This window comes from Salvelinus alpinus, chromosome 2, assembly GCF_045679555.1.
Source record: "Salvelinus alpinus chromosome 2, SLU_Salpinus.1, whole genome shotgun sequence".
In the NCBI taxonomy this organism is placed as follows: domain Eukaryota; kingdom Metazoa; phylum Chordata; class Actinopteri; order Salmoniformes; family Salmonidae; genus Salvelinus; species Salvelinus alpinus.
In genome coordinates, this window is record NC_092087.1 from 40,872,522 (window position 1) to 40,890,626 (window position 18,105).

Genomic DNA, 18,105 nt, shown 5'->3' on the forward strand with positions numbered 1-18,105 from the left:
AAAACAGTTTTGACTGTGCTGAATTAAAACATAGACATGAACTCACTCATAAAACATCAGCTCTTTGCTGTATTCGTTCACAGTCTCTCTCTCGTCAAGGTTTTAAAAGTTATGAATCTCACATATGCTAGTATTAAACTTTGCTGTGGCGGGGGTTGTGGAAACTGTAGGCAGGGTGATTTGAGCTATCCGATTGGCCAGCACAGTAGGCACACTGGATTTAGCCACAGATCTCCCTCCCAGTCCACCGGGGAGGCGGAGTTTGTCCTCTCAGACAAATGAAATTGTTCAAAATTGGAACATTTTGTATACCCGGCGAGCAGGGCTTCTGAATCAAGTGGACTTACTGCCAACAGCGCAAGCCTTTAGCGTTGGCTTTTCTACAGAAATATTTGGTGATCGACTAGGAATGCCTAGACCGGTGACCACTGACATAATGCCTATATACTATAAATATTTAAAACCATTTAAGACTGCCGGTTGTGATACAGCCTGGAATCGAACCTGGGTCTGTAGTGACTTAGACTGCTTTGCCACTGGGGAGCCCCTATCTGAGCAGAATAGAATAGCTATCAACTCTTACTTGTATTATAAACGTTTGTCCTAAAATGCCAACACTTAACATGTAACTAAATTGTTAGAATAGAATATGCCTATATCTGTGCAGAATAGAATAGAAGAGCTAAGCAGAATAGAACTGAGCTGAGCAGAGAATATAATAGAAAAGGCTAGATCTGAGCAGAATAGAATAGAAAATCGTTCCTTTTTATTTTTACATCAGTTGAAGCGAAACATTTAAGTCCTTCATTGTTTTTGTTATGATGTGGTAAGACAGTTGTAATAAGCTATTTAAGGCATTAAGTAATTTTCTTCAAACATCAGGGGGTAAATTTCAACAGTTGAAATTACCCATAAGTAACCATAAATATAAATAACTATACATAGAAATATGATTGATTTCACTTTAAATTATGGGCTTCAAAATTAATTGCTTCATGAATTTGATGGGGTCCTTATCTAATGCAGTTTTTCTTACTTTCATTGTTGTTAACACACCATGCCTTTAACAAATGAGTAACCATTACTCAACTCAAACCCTATCATCATCACTGGGTGATAAGACCATCTAACCTACATTAAAGGATTAGTTCACCTAGATTAAAAAAAATACAGATTGGTTTCCTTACTCTCTAAGCAGTCTATGGACAAGGTAAGACAGCAACCCATGCTTTGATTTTGTTTAACTGGCCACTGTCTCCAAATGCTAACTTTTTAGCATTTGTGTCCAAAAACCAATGGGACTCCCCAACTCTATTTAACCAGAGTTTCTAAACCAAGAGGTGCCACATCGCTAGACTTCCAGGAATGCTTGCGAAACAGACCACGCAGACCAGGCCAGGGTTTGGGGTTAGAGAAGTCAATGAGAGAAGAGAAAATGATTCCTTAGTTGTTAATTTTCGCAAACTCTAAAGGCACAACCTACATTCTAGCCAATGTCTTAAGTAGTTGAACATCTTATTACTCCAACCTCCTGAAAGTGACAAACTGACACATTTTCATTTTCATCAAAAACAACTTTATATCCAAGGAAAGCCTTTGATTTCACATCCTGGATTCAATCAATCTGACATAATTTACACAATGCAAAAATCAAATGATTTATTATTGAAATATTGAAATAAAATTGGTGCAATTTAAGGCCAAGTGGTAAACAATAATGCAGGCACTCTGGATGGGGGTGTGAGCATGCGGGTCTTTGTGTGTGTATGTAAGTTGCTGTTCGTATGTATAAGTTTGTTTTTGGAGTTACATTTTATTTTAATGGGGGAAAAAATATTATTTAAAAAATGACAAATAAAGAAAGATTTGACAGGATCTTTGATTTAACTGTGGTATTAGTTCATAGGCTGGGGGGTCGACCGGGCTCACATGGGCTGACGATGTCTCAGAGTGATTTTCTTGAAGGGCTATGTCCCTAGAGTTGGAAAATGTGTGATAACAGTCCAGCAATGGCAGCTTTCTCTGTTATCATTCTTTCTTTCATCCCTCCATCCCTCAATGGGGTCTTATTGGATCAATTTCACATGACCAGGTGTGTCAGATATATAAAGATGTTACATTATTCTCAGAATTGTGGTAAGAATGTGCCCAAAACGTTGTCAGAATCGCAGATTTCTGAAAATGTAATCAGGCATGTCAAATAAGAGTAAATTATTATTTACATTTACGGCCTAGCAAGAAGCAAAAGGCCTCTTGTGGGGACGGGGACTGGGACAAAAATGCACATCATGACAAAAAAGACACCACAACACTACCTAGAGATAAATCTAAGACAACAACGCAACATGGAAGCAACACAGCATGACAACAACACAGCATGACAACAACACAACATGGCAGCAGGACAAACATGGCACAAGCAATGTTAAGCACAGACAACAACTGCACGAAGGACAAAATGGTAGAGCCAAAAACATATCACACTAAGCAGAAACAAGTGTCAGTAAGAGTGTCCATGTCTTTGAATGTAGAGATAGAGATAAAACTGTCCAGTTTGAGTGTTTTTGGTAGCTCGTTCCAGTCATTATCTGCAGTGAACTGAAAAGAGGAGCGACCCAGGAATGTGTATGTTTGAGGACCTTTACCAGAATGTGACTGGCAGAATGGGTGCTGTACATGGAGGATGAGGGTTGCAGTAGGTATCTCAGTTAGGGTGGAGTGAGGCCTAAGAGGGTTTTATAAATAAGCATCAACCAGTGGGTCTTGCGCCATGTATAATGAGATGGCCAGTTTACAGAGGAGTACAGAGTGCAGTGATGTGTCCTATAAGGAATAAATCTCATGACGGAATGGTAACGGACATCTTGCCGTCCGAGAGCACCCTTAACTGTTGATCTATAAATTATGTTTCCGTAATCTAGCATGGGTAGGATGATCTGAATCAGGGTTAGTTTGTCAACTGGGGTGAGAGGAACGATTACGATGGAGGAAAACAAGTCTAGATTTAACCTTTGCATGCACCTTGGATATGTGCTGAGAGGACAGCGTACTGTCTAGCCATACTACTAGTCATAACTTGTATGAGGGGACTACCTCAAGCTCTAAACCCTCAGAGGAATTAATCACATTGGGCGGGGCGGGGCGTGGCGGGCGGGGGGGTGGTCAGAACAAGGTTAAGGGCAGAGAAAGCTTGCTGAACACTAAGAAAGTTTTGTTGTAGAGCATTCAACACAATATCTGAGGAGGGGCCAGCTGAGTATAAGACTGTATCATCTGTATATAAGTGGATGAGAGAGCCTTCTACTGCCTGAGGAGTTTTTGAAGATGTTTGAAGATGTTTCAATCCTTAATTGCAATATTTAATATGCAAACATTTAAAATGTATTTATACATGTAAATATTCATGGATGTGGGCTGATTAAAAGTCTATACAATGTTATGAACTGTTTTCATTTTGAGGACTATAAACCTACCTGTACATTCCATTACAATGTAGTAAAATCCAATGTTGGGCCTGTTGAGGCCAATTATATTACTTGATGCTTTTAGTATTCTAGTAACAGACCAATCTGCTAGGACCCCATAGTAACAATACATCTTAAATTAGACTAACTATGTGTAATGGTTTGTTGCTCTCATCATCAAGATAATAGGTAAAACATATTGCAATTCCTATGCAATTTTACACGTTTCTAGTCCTTTGTTTTATGGAAACAGTTAACAGAATGACTTGGTATATCATTTTAATCAGCTCACATCTATGACTTTTCACTTTGAAGATGAAATATCTTCAGAAAGCATATTTTAGGGTACATTCTCTCCACAATTCTGTGAATAATTGAAAATCTTTCCAATCTGGCACACCTGGCTCATTTGGTTGTGTATTGTACATCACTATGAATGTTTTAAGATATTATTGGGCATACAACAATATATTTCATACAGGTATGGTCATGCGAAATTTATCCAAAAAGACCCCATTAAGGTGTTTGGCGGCCATATTGGAAAAAAAGTTTTTAATGTATGAATCCTGTGATTTCCCTGTATATACAAATATTTTTAAAACCCTGTTCTAGCCGTGTGTGTGCAATTTGATGGTTCTGTTACAATCCAAAAACATAGCTGCCCCACTACATGGAATTATATGGCTAAGCTTACAACATTCTAATGACAATGGGAAAATATAGGCTAATTTTAACAATAGTTGTAAGTGGTGCTTTCAAAGTTGGTTATGCTACAGTATATATAATTTGAAAGTTAATCTCATGACCTTTCAGAACCACTTGTCAAACAACGTTTAAAATGTATCAGGGTTTCCTTTTTAAACTCATTTATACAGGTAATACTGATATGTACCCTATAGGTCAAAGGTCAAAGTTCTGTTGACCTGAACATTCCCGAAAATGTGTCTGATGGACAGCTGGGAATCTAAACTTTCCAATGATATATGATTAAAGGGTATCAGTGTGCAATAACTTGTTGTATACTGACATTGTTCGTCATGGGGTATAATCCCTATAGGAAAAACGTATGGGTTGGAGGGATGAAAGAAAGCATGATAACACAGAGAAAGCTGACATTTCTGGACTGTTATCACACATTTTCCAACTCTAGGGACATAGCCCTTCAAGAAAATCACTATGAGACATTGTCACCCAAGTGAGCCCGACAGCGAAAATGTGGGGGTCTGGCCCATGGATTATATTTAACTTCAGATGCCCACCTTACATATTTTTAAATAAACATATACAATGATGTCAGGACAGTGGAATGCAGTGTAGTAGCACAATACCCTAACTTCCTGAGGTCAGGTATTTTTAGGCCTCAGAGAGGAAGCCAGAATTCCTGTTTACGGAACCATGGGTCTCCCAGTGCTGTGTTAGAGAGGATCTGTCCTACTTATGGAAATCACCATTATAAATATCAACCACTACTCACATTGGATACTGTGAGATTGCCACTCTGTCCATCCCAGCCTTACTGTGATGCAAACCTGGATTAAAATATGATTTGAAATCATTTCAAATACTTTAGCTGTGCTTGATTGATCTTACCTGTTGCAGTGGAACCAATAAAAACGTCTCAAAAGTGCAAACCCTGCTCACTTGGTACTCCTGGCAGGCTAAAGCAGACGCTCAAAGCATTTGAAAGATCTCAAATAGTATTTGAACTGAGGTCTGCTGTGATGTTGGTGTGCCGGGGCCTGTTATTATTTCCCTTTTACGTCACAGGAGGGCGCCTTTTTCACAAAAACGGCTTAGGTACCCTTTCAATTGAGGACATAATTGCGTCTATGCTGGACCTGATGTTAACATTTCGTGTGAAAGATAAAAGAGTATGGGGTGTTGAAGTACTTTCTTTGTTTTGATTCCCTTGAGGTTTATTAGACATGTATGGTGGGTAGTGGTTATTAGTGGTTATGCTGGAGATTATTAAAGAATGCAGGATGGGAAGGAGTATATGAGTGTATGGGAAAATGCTATTTCTGACTAGCCATAATAAAAAACCTTATCCCACCTCGTATATCTCCTCCATTTCCACCGCTCTCAAAGCAGTCAAGGAATTTGAGGAAATACCAAACTCTAGGTCTATAATGTACATTAAATACAATTATGCATCTACATTAGAAGTTCTATACATGCACAGGGTCACCATACTCAATCTACTCACTTATAGTTGTCAAACGTATATAGAGTTAATGTGTCGGAAAGACGGGAATGGGAAATTACCATGTAAAACACAAAATGACATGTGTAAATTAATCTCGGTTACACCAAAACTAAAGTCTCTCGCGCGTAATTGGTCAGTTGCTCCATTAACGTTTACATAGATCTGTCCACGAGAGATTATGGGGAAATAAATCACTGCATGACTGGAGCACAGGACTTTCTGAGCATTTACACCCATTGGATATAATCTAAAAAAATAATATTTTTTATAGTATATTATAGTATACTTTATTATGGTATGGTATTGTAGCCTACCTATAGTAGCTTGTATGCTGTATAGTAGGCTATAGTAGAGTGTATATAGAATATTAGTCATTAATTTACTATAACAACATAATAGTACTACCGGATGTCTTGTACTTTATAAAATAATGGAGTAAGATTTGTTTGCGTTCGTTTTCAAAATAAGATGTGAGTGTACCACACAGACATTGGCTGCCCCAATGAGAGCGGGGAGTCGAGAGCAATTTAAAGCCATGACATCACATTTCATGACGACCGCATCCAAATGCGGAAAGACCTCGGTGCGGCTCTTATTTCAATCTTTCTCTGTTCGAGGAAAATAAGGAATGCAGCTTTTTTTTAGACAATACGGAGTATCTCGACTTGATGTGTATTTTTAGACGTGCCCTATTTAACGTTGGTGCTGTATGACTGTCCGTTTATCTCCCTATGAAGCACCATTTTTCTAGACTAGGTAAGTGAATGTTATATTCATCACCGTGTACCGAGGTGCCGTTTGAAAAATATGCTTACGAGTAACGTTGGGGTGGTGGGACAAACCTTAGACTGGGTATTTAATGTGATGAAGAACGTTGCAAACAATGTATGAGGATGCCACAGAGATGTGTTTGTAGTAGCCTACTCATACTCCCATGTAGGCCTACTTGGCGGTGCCTGTGGTACGTAAACAATGAATTATTATGTGACGTTCATGTCGCTGTATTAATTTAAACGTGAACAGGAAACCGGTTACTCGGGGAACATTTATTACGCCCAGACGGTCATCACGATAATATACAAAATTCAAATCTTGCCATGCATTGGACATCACCTAATATTTTTTTTCTATAGCAAAATACTTATTAAATACTATCTGACTAAAAGCAACTCTATGGTGAAGGAAGTCTTATTGCCATGTCAGTGCGTGTAAGTGGGAGTTTTGATGGGCTACAACACTGTATCATTAGTGAATAGTAGTTTGCTGTTATTGTCTTATTGTGTCATTATGGAACATGATACAAACTTGATACTTTTCTTAGGCTACAGAACAATGAAGGACAACATCGGTCAGATAGGGCGCAACATCTGCTCAAACTATCAGTCTTGATCCTCTGTAGTCTGTGCTCTGAGGCATGTCACATTTGTAAGCCTGCAGTCAATTTATGCCTTTACTTGCACAGCTATGTCGAGAGAATGAATGCATTGTCATCAGCTTCTCAAGTGAATCCGGCATGCACACATCTTGAAATCGTTTTCCATTATTTTTCAGACTGATTGTTTGGTTTGGAAAGTACAGTAAATCTGGAGTAAATGGCTGCAATATATTCTGGACATTGGCTGCACCTGTTAGCATATTCAAATATTTACTTGAGCCTATCTTGGTCCAAATGGGCCAGTAATGTGTGCCAGCAGCGCTGACTCCAAATGATTCTGACATCACCGCTCTCACAGTTGTGTCAGTAGGGCCGGCTCCTTGGTAAATTAGTCTAGCCAGCTGTAGGTGCCCAGGGGCCCTGACCTCCAGGGGGCCCCCATTGATTGTGTTAGTCACTCTTACTCATATATCATTAACATGGCATAAATCATGGCAAAATATGTAGAATTACAGGGGCCCCCAAAAGGCTAGAGCTGGCCCTGAGAGTCAGTCATCATGATGACTTCTACCTAGGTTGTAAATGTTAAACTAATAGCCTGATATCTTTGGTGAGTGCTAATGTGGTGAGTACATGGCTGTTTCTAACAGTGTCTCAGTACATGATAGTGTGATTTGCAAAGTATGCATCTGATACCTAGATGTATAGCATCAGTAAGCGTACTGCGAGCTGCTGCTTTCAAGGAGCGGGACACTAATACAGACGCCTATAAGAAATCCCACTATGCCCTCAGACGAACCATCAAACAGGCAAAGCTTCAATACAGGACTAAGATTGAATCCTACTACATCGGCTCTGACGCTCGTCGGATGTGGCAGGGCTTGCAAACTACTACGGACTACAAAGGGAAACCCAGCCGTGAGCTGCCCAGTGACGCAAGCGTACCAGATGAGCTAAATGCCTTTTATGCTCGCTTCGAGGCAAGCAACACTGAAGCATGCATGAGAGCACTAGCTGTTCCGGACGACTGTGTGATCATCCTCTCCGTAGCTGATGTGAACAAGACCTTTCAACAGGTCAACATTCACAAAGCCGCAGGGCCAGACAGATTACCAAGACATGTACTCCGAGTATGCGCTGACCAACTGGCAAGTGTCTTCCCTGACATTTTCAACCTGTCCCTGACCGAGTCTGTAATACCTACACGACACTGTTTTTGAAAGAAAAGCAAGTTTTTTTTTTGCCAGTATAACATCAAATTGATCAGAAATACAGCGTAGACATTGTTAATGTTGTAAATGACTATTGTAGCTGGAAACTGCAGATTTTTTAAATGTAATATCTACATAGGCGTACAGAGGCCCATTATCAGCAACCATCACTCCTGTGTTCCAATGGCACGTTGTGTTAGCTAATCCAAGTTTATAATTTTAAAAGGCTAATTGATCATTAGAAAAACCTTTTGCAATTATGTTAGCACAGCTGAAAACTGTTGTTCTGATTAAAGAAGCAATAAAACGGGCCTTCTTTAGACTAGTTGAGTATCTGGAGCATCAGCATTTGTGGGTTCGATTACAGGCTCAAAATGGCCAGAAACAAATAACTTTCTTCTGAAACTCGTCAGTTTATTATTGTTCTGAGAAATGAAGGCTATTCCATGCGAGAAATTGCCAAGAAACTGAAGATCTCGTACAACGCTGTGTACTACTCCCTTCACAGAACAGCGCAAACGGCCTCTAACCAGAATAGAATAGAGGAGTGGGAGGCCCCGGTGCACAACTGAGCAAGAGGACAAGTACATTAGAGTATCTAGTTTGAGAAACAGATGGCTCACAAGTCCTCAACTGGCAGCATCATTAAATAGTACCCGCAAAACACCAGTCTCAACGTCAACAGTGAAGAGGCGACTCTGGGATACTGGCCTTCATGCCAGAGTTGCAAAGAAAAGCCCTATCTCAGACTGGCCAATAAAAATAAAAGATTAAGATGGGCAAAAGAACAGACACTGGACAGAGGAAGATTGGAAAATAGTGTTATGGACAGACAAATCTAAGTTTGGGGTGTTCGGAATAGAGGTCGACCGATTAATTAGAATGGGCGATTAATTAGGGCCGATTTTCAAGTTTTCATAACAATCGGAAATCGGTATTTTTGGACACCGATTTGGCCGTTTAAAAAAAATAAATGTACACCTTTATTTTATCTTTATTTAATTAGGCAAGTCAGTTAAGAACACATTCTTATTTTCAATGACGACCTAGGAACGGTGGGTTAACTGCCTCGTTCAGGGGCAGAACGACAGATTTTTACCTTGGGAACCACGCCATCTGTCAAGCATGGTGAGGCAATGTGATGGTCTGGGGGTGCTTTGGTGGTGAAGTGGGAGATTTGTACAGGGAAAAGGGATCTTGAAGAAGGCTATCATTCCATTTTGCAACACCATGCCATACCCTGTGGACGGCGCTTAATTGGAGCCAATTTCCTCCTACAACAGGACAATGACCCAAAGCACAGCTCCAAACTATGCAAGAACTATTTAGGGAAGAAGCAGTCCGCTGGTATTCTGTCTATAATGGAGTGGCCAGCACAGTCACCGGATCTCAACCCTATTGAGCTGTTGTGGGAGCAGCTTGACCGTATGGTACGTAAGAAGTGCCAATCCAACTTGTGGGAGGTGCTTCAGGAAGCATGGGGTGAAATCGCTTCAGATTACCTCCACAAATTGATAGCTAGAATGCCAAAGGTCTGCAAGACTGTAATTGCTGCAGATTGAGGATTCTTTGACGAGGGCAAAGTTTGAAGGACACAATTATTATTTCAATAAAAAATCTGTATTTATAACCTTGTCAACGTCTTGACTATATTTCCTATTCATTTAAAAACTAATTTCATGTATGTTTTCATGGAAAACAAGGACATTTTCTAAGTGACCCCAAACTTTTGAACGGTTGTGTATATACTAGGTGGTGTCAGAGGAATGCCCTTAAAGTCATAGGCTGTTCTCTCTGCTACCGCACGGTAATCGGTACCGGAGTGCCAAGTCTAGGTCCAAAAGGCTCCTTAGCAGCTTCTACTCCCAAGCCATAAGACTGCTGAATAATTAATCAAATGGCCACCCGGACAATTTATTGACCCCCTCCTTGTTTTTACACTGCTGCTACTCACTGTTTATTATCTATGCATAGTCACTTTACGCCTACATACATGTACAAATTACCTCGACTAACCTGTACCCCCGCACATTGACTCGGTACCGGTACCGCTTGTATATAGGCTCGTTATTGTTATTTTATTGTGTTACTATTTTATTTTGTCAATATTTTTCTTAACTCTAGTAAGCATTTCACGGTAAGGTTGTATTGGCCGCATGTGACAAATAAAATGGTATTTTATTTTGCCTAGAATTAAAAAGTTGTGACGCTTTAATGCTTCCTCAAGATAAGTAAGCAACCTGCTATTTTGAGTAGAAATGTACCAAAACCCTTTAGACATCACCCATCTTCACGTTCAGATCATTGGTCAATAACCATAATTTGATTTGGTTTATTCATCTCTCTAGTTGATCAAAAGGGGGGGAATAACTCAATTGGTGATCTTGTGCTTGTGTGTTTTGTACCAACACATGATTATACAGTGATCTTTTATAGTAATTGAATTACCAAGTTGTTGACTAGAGCTATAATAATTTCATAAATTGATTTACTTTGATCTCTACTCCTGATATTATTAACTGAGTAAGACTTTGTTCTGAGAGTTGGCGTACAGGAGAAGGCTCGACCGCACCTTTTCCCCTTCAGGAGGTTGAAAAAGTTTGGCATGGGCTCTCAAATCCTCAAAGTCCTACAACTGCGACACTGAGAGTATCTTGACTGGCTGCATCACTGCTTGGTATGGCAACAGCACCTCTTTTATATATATATATATATATATATATATATATATATATAAGTCGGCCAAACACGGACAACGCTGGGCCAATTGTGCGCTACAGCCTGGATTTAAACCAGGGTGTCTGTAGTGACGCCTCTAGCACTGAGCTGCAGTGCCTTAGATCACTGTGCCACTCAGGAGCCCAATCAAGTGGTGTGAAAGGAAGGCACAGAAAATTGGCAAAGACTCCTGCCACCCAAGCCATAAACTGTTCTCTTTGCTTCCGCACGGCAAGCAGTACCGGTGCAACAGTTTCTATCCCCAAGCCATAAGACTGCTAAATGGCTAACAAAATGGCTACACGGACTATCTGAGTTGACCCTTGTGTTTATACAATTGAAGTCGGAAGTTTACATACACTTAGGTTGGAGTCAATAAAACTCGTATTTCAACCACTCCACAAATTTCTTGTTAACAAACTATAGTTTTGGCAAGTCGGTGCATGACAAGTTTATGCATGACACAAGTAATTTTAACAACAATTGTTTACAGACAGATTATTTCACTTATAATTCACTGTATCACAATTCCAGTGGGTCAGAAGTTTACATACATCAAGTTGACTGTGCCTTTAAACAGCTTGGAAAATTCTAGAAAATTATGTCATGGCTTTAGAAGCTTCTGATAGGCTAATTGACATAATTTGAGTCAGTTGGGGGTGTACCTGTGGATGTATTTCAAGGCCTACCTTTAAACTCAGTGCCTCTTTGCTTGACATCATGGGAAAATCAAAAGAAATCAGCCAAGACCCCCACAAGTCTGGTTCATCCTTGGGAGCAATTTCCAAATGCCTGAAGGTACCACGTTCATCTGTACAAACAATAGTACGCAAGTATAAACACCATGGGACCACGCAGCCGTCATACCGCTCAGGAAGGAGACGTGTTCTATCTCCTAGAGATTAATGTACTTTGTTGCGAAAAGTGAAAATCAATCCCAGAACAACAGCAAAGGACCTTGTGAAGATGCTGGAGGAAACAAGTACAAAGTATCTATATCCACAATAAAATGAGTCCTATATCGACATAACCTGAAAGACCTCTCAGCAAGGAAGAAGCCACTGCTCCAAAACCGCCATAAAAAAAGCCAGACTACGGTGTGCAACTGCACATGGGGACAAAGATTGTACTTTTTGGAGAAATGTCCTCTGGTCTGATGAAACAAAAATAGAACTGTTTGGCCATAATGACCATCGTTATGTTTGGAGGAAAAAGGGGGGATTGCAAGCCGATGAACACCCTTCCAACCATGAAGCATGGGGGTGGCAGCATCATGTTGTGGGGGTGCTTTGCTGCAGGAGGGACTAGTGCACTTCACAAAATAGATGGCGTCATGAGGAAGAAAATTATGTGGATATATTGAAGTAACGTCTCAAGACATCAGTCAAGAAGTTAAAGCTTGGTCGCAAATGGGTCTTCCAAATGGACAATGACCCCAAGCATACTTCCAAAATTGTGGCAAAATGACTTAAGGACAACAAAGTCAAGGTATTGGAGTCGCCATCACAAAGCCCTGACCTCAATCATATAGAACATTTGTGGGCAGAACTGAAAAAGTGTGTGCGAGCAAGGAGGCCTGCAAACCTGACTCAGTTACTCCAGCTCTGTCAGGAGGAATGGGCCAAAATTCACCCAACTTATTGTGGGAAGCTTGTGGAAGGCTACCAGCAACGTTTGACCCAAGTTAAACAATTTAAAGGCAATGCTACCAAATACTAATTGAGTGTCTAAACTTCTGACCCACTGGGAATGTGATGAAAGAAATAAAAGCTGAAATAAATCATTCTCTCTACTATTATTCTGACATTTCACATTCTTAAAATAAAGTGGTGATCCTAACTGACCTAAGACAGGGAATTTTTACTATGATTAAATGTCAGGAATTATGAAAAACTGAGTTTAAATGTATTTGGCTAAGGTGTATGTAAACTTCCGACTTCAACTGTAGCTTCTTACATTGTCATGTACTTCTTATTTAAATTTTGTTTGTTTTTGTTGGATATAGAGCTTGCAAGAAAGGCATTTTACTGTACTTGTGCATGTGACATTTAAAACGTAACTTGATTGAGTCACTCACTGTTGTGCAGTACGAGCCATGTGATTTAGTTACAGTATGGGATTCACATCTAAATGTTTGCCAGCTATATATCGTTTAACTTAAGTTTAACTGTCTAAAATGTGCTTAATGTTCCGCAGTTATGCATTTTTGGTTTGCAAATTTAGTAGCTACTTAGCTAAGTGGTTAGCTTCTTCCACAATCAAGCTTTGCTTGGTAACAGCAGAGAATCCCTACCTGGATCAAGAGCCTGGCTGTTTAGTATTTGTTTTGTGCGTGCAGCAGACTGTGTAGCATTTTTGAATTACTTGTATAACATTATGAGCTGGAATGTCTGTCCTGCAAATACTTTAGGTCAGAGAGACCTGTATAAAAGTTTGCGCGCTCGTTGGCGTTCTCTATGGGATCTTACATGTACTTGTTAGCATTGCTAACCTTCGGATTACAAAGGCTCAGTGGGGTTTGAAAACAGTGGCCCTTCTGTTCAGTGCCAGTATTACCGAATATCCCACTATGGCAAAAGGTCGGTATGAATGTATTATAATCTGGATACCGCCCAAGCCTAATTTATGTCTTGATTTCATTCGGTCAGCGAGACGGCAGAGAGGAATTACAGAACGAATCATCTCTAAAGCCATAGGTAAACGCTCTAGTCATGAAGATGCAGTATCTCTGACCCTTTTTAAGAGATTCAATCAGGTACTGGACAAGCCATGGGGAAGTCTGTTGGTCTCAAAACTACCATCTGTGCCTGATGGAGTGAGACATTTCAGATGCATGTAACACGGCTCAATTTTGATACTAGACCTGCTTTCAAACCAGACTTCTGGTTCTGAATATGAGCCCTAGCCAAAAGTAGTGCACTAAATAGGAAATAGGGTTTCTTTTTGGGACACAGACCTTGTGTCCAAGACTAGTTGACACCATTGTTTTCAGATGGAGTGTCACCATTAGATCCTCAAACACCATTATACCGCCAATGTGACCTTGTTAGAAAGCAATGCGTTTGATATGTAGGGAAAGTGAGTATCTGATCACAGTCCGTTGAGCAGGCCAATGCTCAGATACACTCCCACGCATCATTAGCCCCCCATTACCCTAACAGACACCTACTCAGGTTTCCGCGTTGCTAAGCATCAACCAATCGCCGGTCCCCTCTTAAACGATAAAGTGAAATGGAGAGGAAACAATTTAATATGAGCTCCTTTTTTATTTTGTTTCACTTTGATGATGTAAGTGTGGTTGTCAGGGCTGGTCCTTGCACGGCTTTAAATGGGGAACATCTGGGTCGAGCCCTTGAGAGTGCCTCCACCCCCCATCATAACCTATTGCTGTGTAAGTTGTCTGTGCAGATCCGAACTAATTGGTTTCATTTTATTTTACAAGCCTATTTTCTCACTGCAATAAAACTCTTAAAGTGCATTTAAAGGGAATACTCATTACGTTCTGCTAATAGTTTCAGCCCAACCGAATCGCCCCCTCGTCAGTTTTCCTTCACTGTTTGAAGATTGTTTTAGGGGTCTTGGGGAGATTTATTTAGGAAGACATCAGATTGTTTGTGTCGACTGTTTTAGTGTGTGATTTATTTGATGTTGAGGATATTCATCTCTCTGATCTGTACTGTCTCCTGTGATGTAGTCTATCACAGTGTCAGTTTGTGCTGCATCAGTATTTGGCTTTGTTTTGGGTCTCTTGGACAAGGCACTCCCACAGGGTGTAGTAGTCCCTTTAAACCGACGGCAGAATTTCAGCCAAATTTTGCCTCTCGCCCTCCCTTCCTCCATTCTTCCATTTGCTTCCATCGTTTTTCCACTTCGCTTTGTTCTAATGTTTCAGTCCTCCAGAGAATCAAAACATCAATGCTCGTTCAAGGCCTTAATCTTGTCCTTAGTTTGTCTAAGTTTGGAGAGTAAAGAATTAATGTCTTAGTGGAATATACTTTATTTGTTATGTAGTTTATTTGACCCCCTATTTTAAAGTGAAAACATCTTACTGATGTTTAGGGACATTTAAACCCTTTAGAAACTTTTCAATGTGAGTATAGATCAGTGTGCTGTCTGCCCATTGTGTTAAGTGTTATCCCATTATTGAATGCAAGGATTGCTCTGATTAACACCAGCATGAATACCCTATCTAGGCCTATACTCTGAACTTTCACATGCCCATGCCAGATGGTGCTCCTCTGATTTCTTTATTCTCGCCTCCTGTCTGCCACCCTTTTCTAATCATGCTGAAATCACAAATCCTGCTTAAGGGATCTGCCCCAGCCCTCAACTACAGCAGAAACATTAGCCCTCACTGCCGCCTGCTCAAAGGCCTGGGTGGGCTGGATGGAGTGAGTGGATTTTCTTGTTCAAGAAGTTTAGTCAAACCAATGGTTGGTTTTCTTCTCCTACTGAAGGCACGCAATCATGTTGACCTGTAGTCTGTGTTTTGAAAGGGCTGTCTTCCAGGGTATGAAGATGTATTCCAGAAATTCAAAACTATTATATCCATGTCTCAAATGGAACCCTATTCCCTACATAGTGCACTACTTTTCAACAGCCCTGGTCTCAGCTAGTGCACTATGTAGGGAACAGTGTGCCGTTTGGGATGCACAAATACGCTCTCCCTCGACAAGGTGGTTGCAATAATGAGGTCAGCTGAAATGATCAGAGGTTGTTGAGAGAAATGTTCCTCACAGGCTAGCATCCTATGCATGTTGGATAACAGAGTTTGTGTTAACCACAGTGGGCGTTATCATTCAAAACAACGGCTACAGAATTTGTAAGTAAATTGAGTAGTAATACTGAATGAGTTTTGTCAAAAGTTCAAGTGCACTGCATGTGGGCAATTCCACGGTGACCGAATTGCGCTGAGACTCCAAATGTATGCCGAACAAAAACCTTGCTTTCAAAGTTTAACAAACCATACATGTCTATGCACAAGGAGTACCTTTAGTAAAATGTATACAGAATTTTACAAAGACACATTTACTGGAAGAACTGTGCAATGCAAAGTTTGGTAACAGAATTTCAGTCAAATCTCCCTCAGTTTGTTTTTAGTTTTCCAAAAACTAAAGAATATCTGCCCGATTTTAAGATTCAACGATGTCTGCAGAAAGAATGGGGTGTCGTCTATGACATGACACATTAACTTAGAAAAAAATCTATTTTGGTTATTGAACTACAGCAAGTGAAGTGGATTTACACCCGGTAACGGAATGTACTTCAGAGAAATGCATAATTATGTATATGAATGTCATTCTCTTCGTTGTGATGTCACGCCCTGATCTGTTTCACCTGTCCTTGTGCTTGTCTCAACCCCCCCCCTCCAGGTGTCGTCCATTTTCCCCATTATCCCCTGGGTACTTATACCTGTGTTTGTCTGTTGCCAGTTTGTTTTGTTTGTCAAGTCAACCAGCATTTTTCTCAGCTCCTGCTTTTCCCCAGTCTCTCTTTTTCTCGCCCTCCTGGTTTTGACCTTTGCCTGTCCAGACTCTGAGCCCGCCTGTCTGACCACTCTGCCTGACCCTGCCTGCCGCCCTGATCCATTGCCCCTAATCTGGATTTCTGACCTCTGCCTGACCTGAGCCTGCCTGCCGTCCTTGTACCTTGGCCCCACCGCTCTGGATTATCGACCCCTGCTTGCCTTGACCTGTTGTTTGCCTGCCCATGTTGCTGTAATAAACATTGTTACTTCAACACAGTCTGCACTTGGGTCTTACCTGAAACGTTATAGATGTACCCTAAATAGTTACACGTATCAATATGCAATATCCTCCTTTGCATATTTGGGTATTATTCTACACACTGGCTATTTTAATGAGCTCTGACCCCAAACAAGACCAAATTTAGTTGGACCGGAACAAATCTGAACCAGTCATAGACGCCTATGTTTCACAAGTTTGGACATCAAGGTAGAGTATAGTTCAATACATTATAGTGTACTCAACTCTAGTGTGCTCTACAGTACAGCACTGTACTCTACTTTTCTTTACTGTACAGAACTATACTTTTCTTTACTGTGCTGTGCTGTCCAAACGTGTGAACCCAACTGTGCTTTGTGACTGCTATGATTTCCAGTTGTAGCCAATTCAATTACAGAAATTTTGTTAGCAGTTTTGTAAAAAGAAAAATGGAATCACTTTTTATAATTCATTACTGGGTCTTCCTTTCCTGTGGCGGTCTTCATGAGAGCCAGTTTCATCATAGCGATTGATGGTTTTTGCGACTGCACTTGAAGAAATGTTCAAAGTTCTTGATTTTCTGCACTGACTGACCTTCATGTCTTAAAGTAATGATGGCTGTTGTTTCTCTTTGCTTATTTGAGCTGTTCTTGCCATAATATGGACTTGGTCTTTTACCAAATAGGGCTATCTTCTGTATACCACTCCTACCTTGTCACAACACAACTGATTGGCTCAAACGCATTAGGAAGGAAAGAAATTTAACAAGGCACACCTGTTAATTGAAAAGGCATTCCAGGTGACTACATCATGAAGCTGGTTGAGAGAATGCCAAGAGTGTGATGTCTTCACTATTATTCTGCTATATAGAAAATAGTAAAAATAAAGAAAACCCCCAATATATTATTTTGTAAATATATTTTCCACTAACCCTACCACCCCTCCCCTAATTGGAGAACACTAATGGACAATAACACTTAGACTTCTACTTCCAGCTTGACACAATCTATTTTACAATAGTTATATTTTGTTTATTTTTAGTTCTGTCCTTCCTCAACCTCTCCCATCTATTTCTGATGTCCATCCCGTTTTATTTCTATGCCATACATTTTTAACTGTACTGTTTCACAAAAGTTCTGAACCTATATACATTTTACATTAGTTATCTTGTTGTTTATTAGTCCCACCCTTAACCTCCATTCAACCGCTCCCATCTATCTCTTAACACCATCCATATAGGATTTCTATTTGTCATATATTTTTCAATTGTGCTGTGATGTTTCACAAAAGTTCTGAACATTACTATTCTCATAGTTTCTACAGATTGTACATTTGTAAGATTTTTTGTTGTTGCTAAAATTATTATATTATTGATCAATGTTTGACTATGACTTTTCAAATCACCTAG

The 18,105-nt window shown here is 40.1% G+C and overlaps 1 protein-coding gene across 1 annotated transcript in view; it reads left to right on the forward strand.

Moving 5' to 3' along the window:
* The first annotated feature begins 6,230 nt into the window (after nucleotides 1-6,230).
* The window catches only part of LOC139561316 (nck-associated protein 5-like), a 120,726-nt gene continuing 108,851 nt past the window's right edge, over nucleotides 6,231-18,105 (forward strand). The window contains exon 1 of the mRNA XM_071378333.1: nucleotides 6,231-6,426. The gene's annotated coding sequence lies outside the window, so the exon portion shown is untranslated. The remainder of the gene's footprint in view (nucleotides 6,427-18,105) is intronic.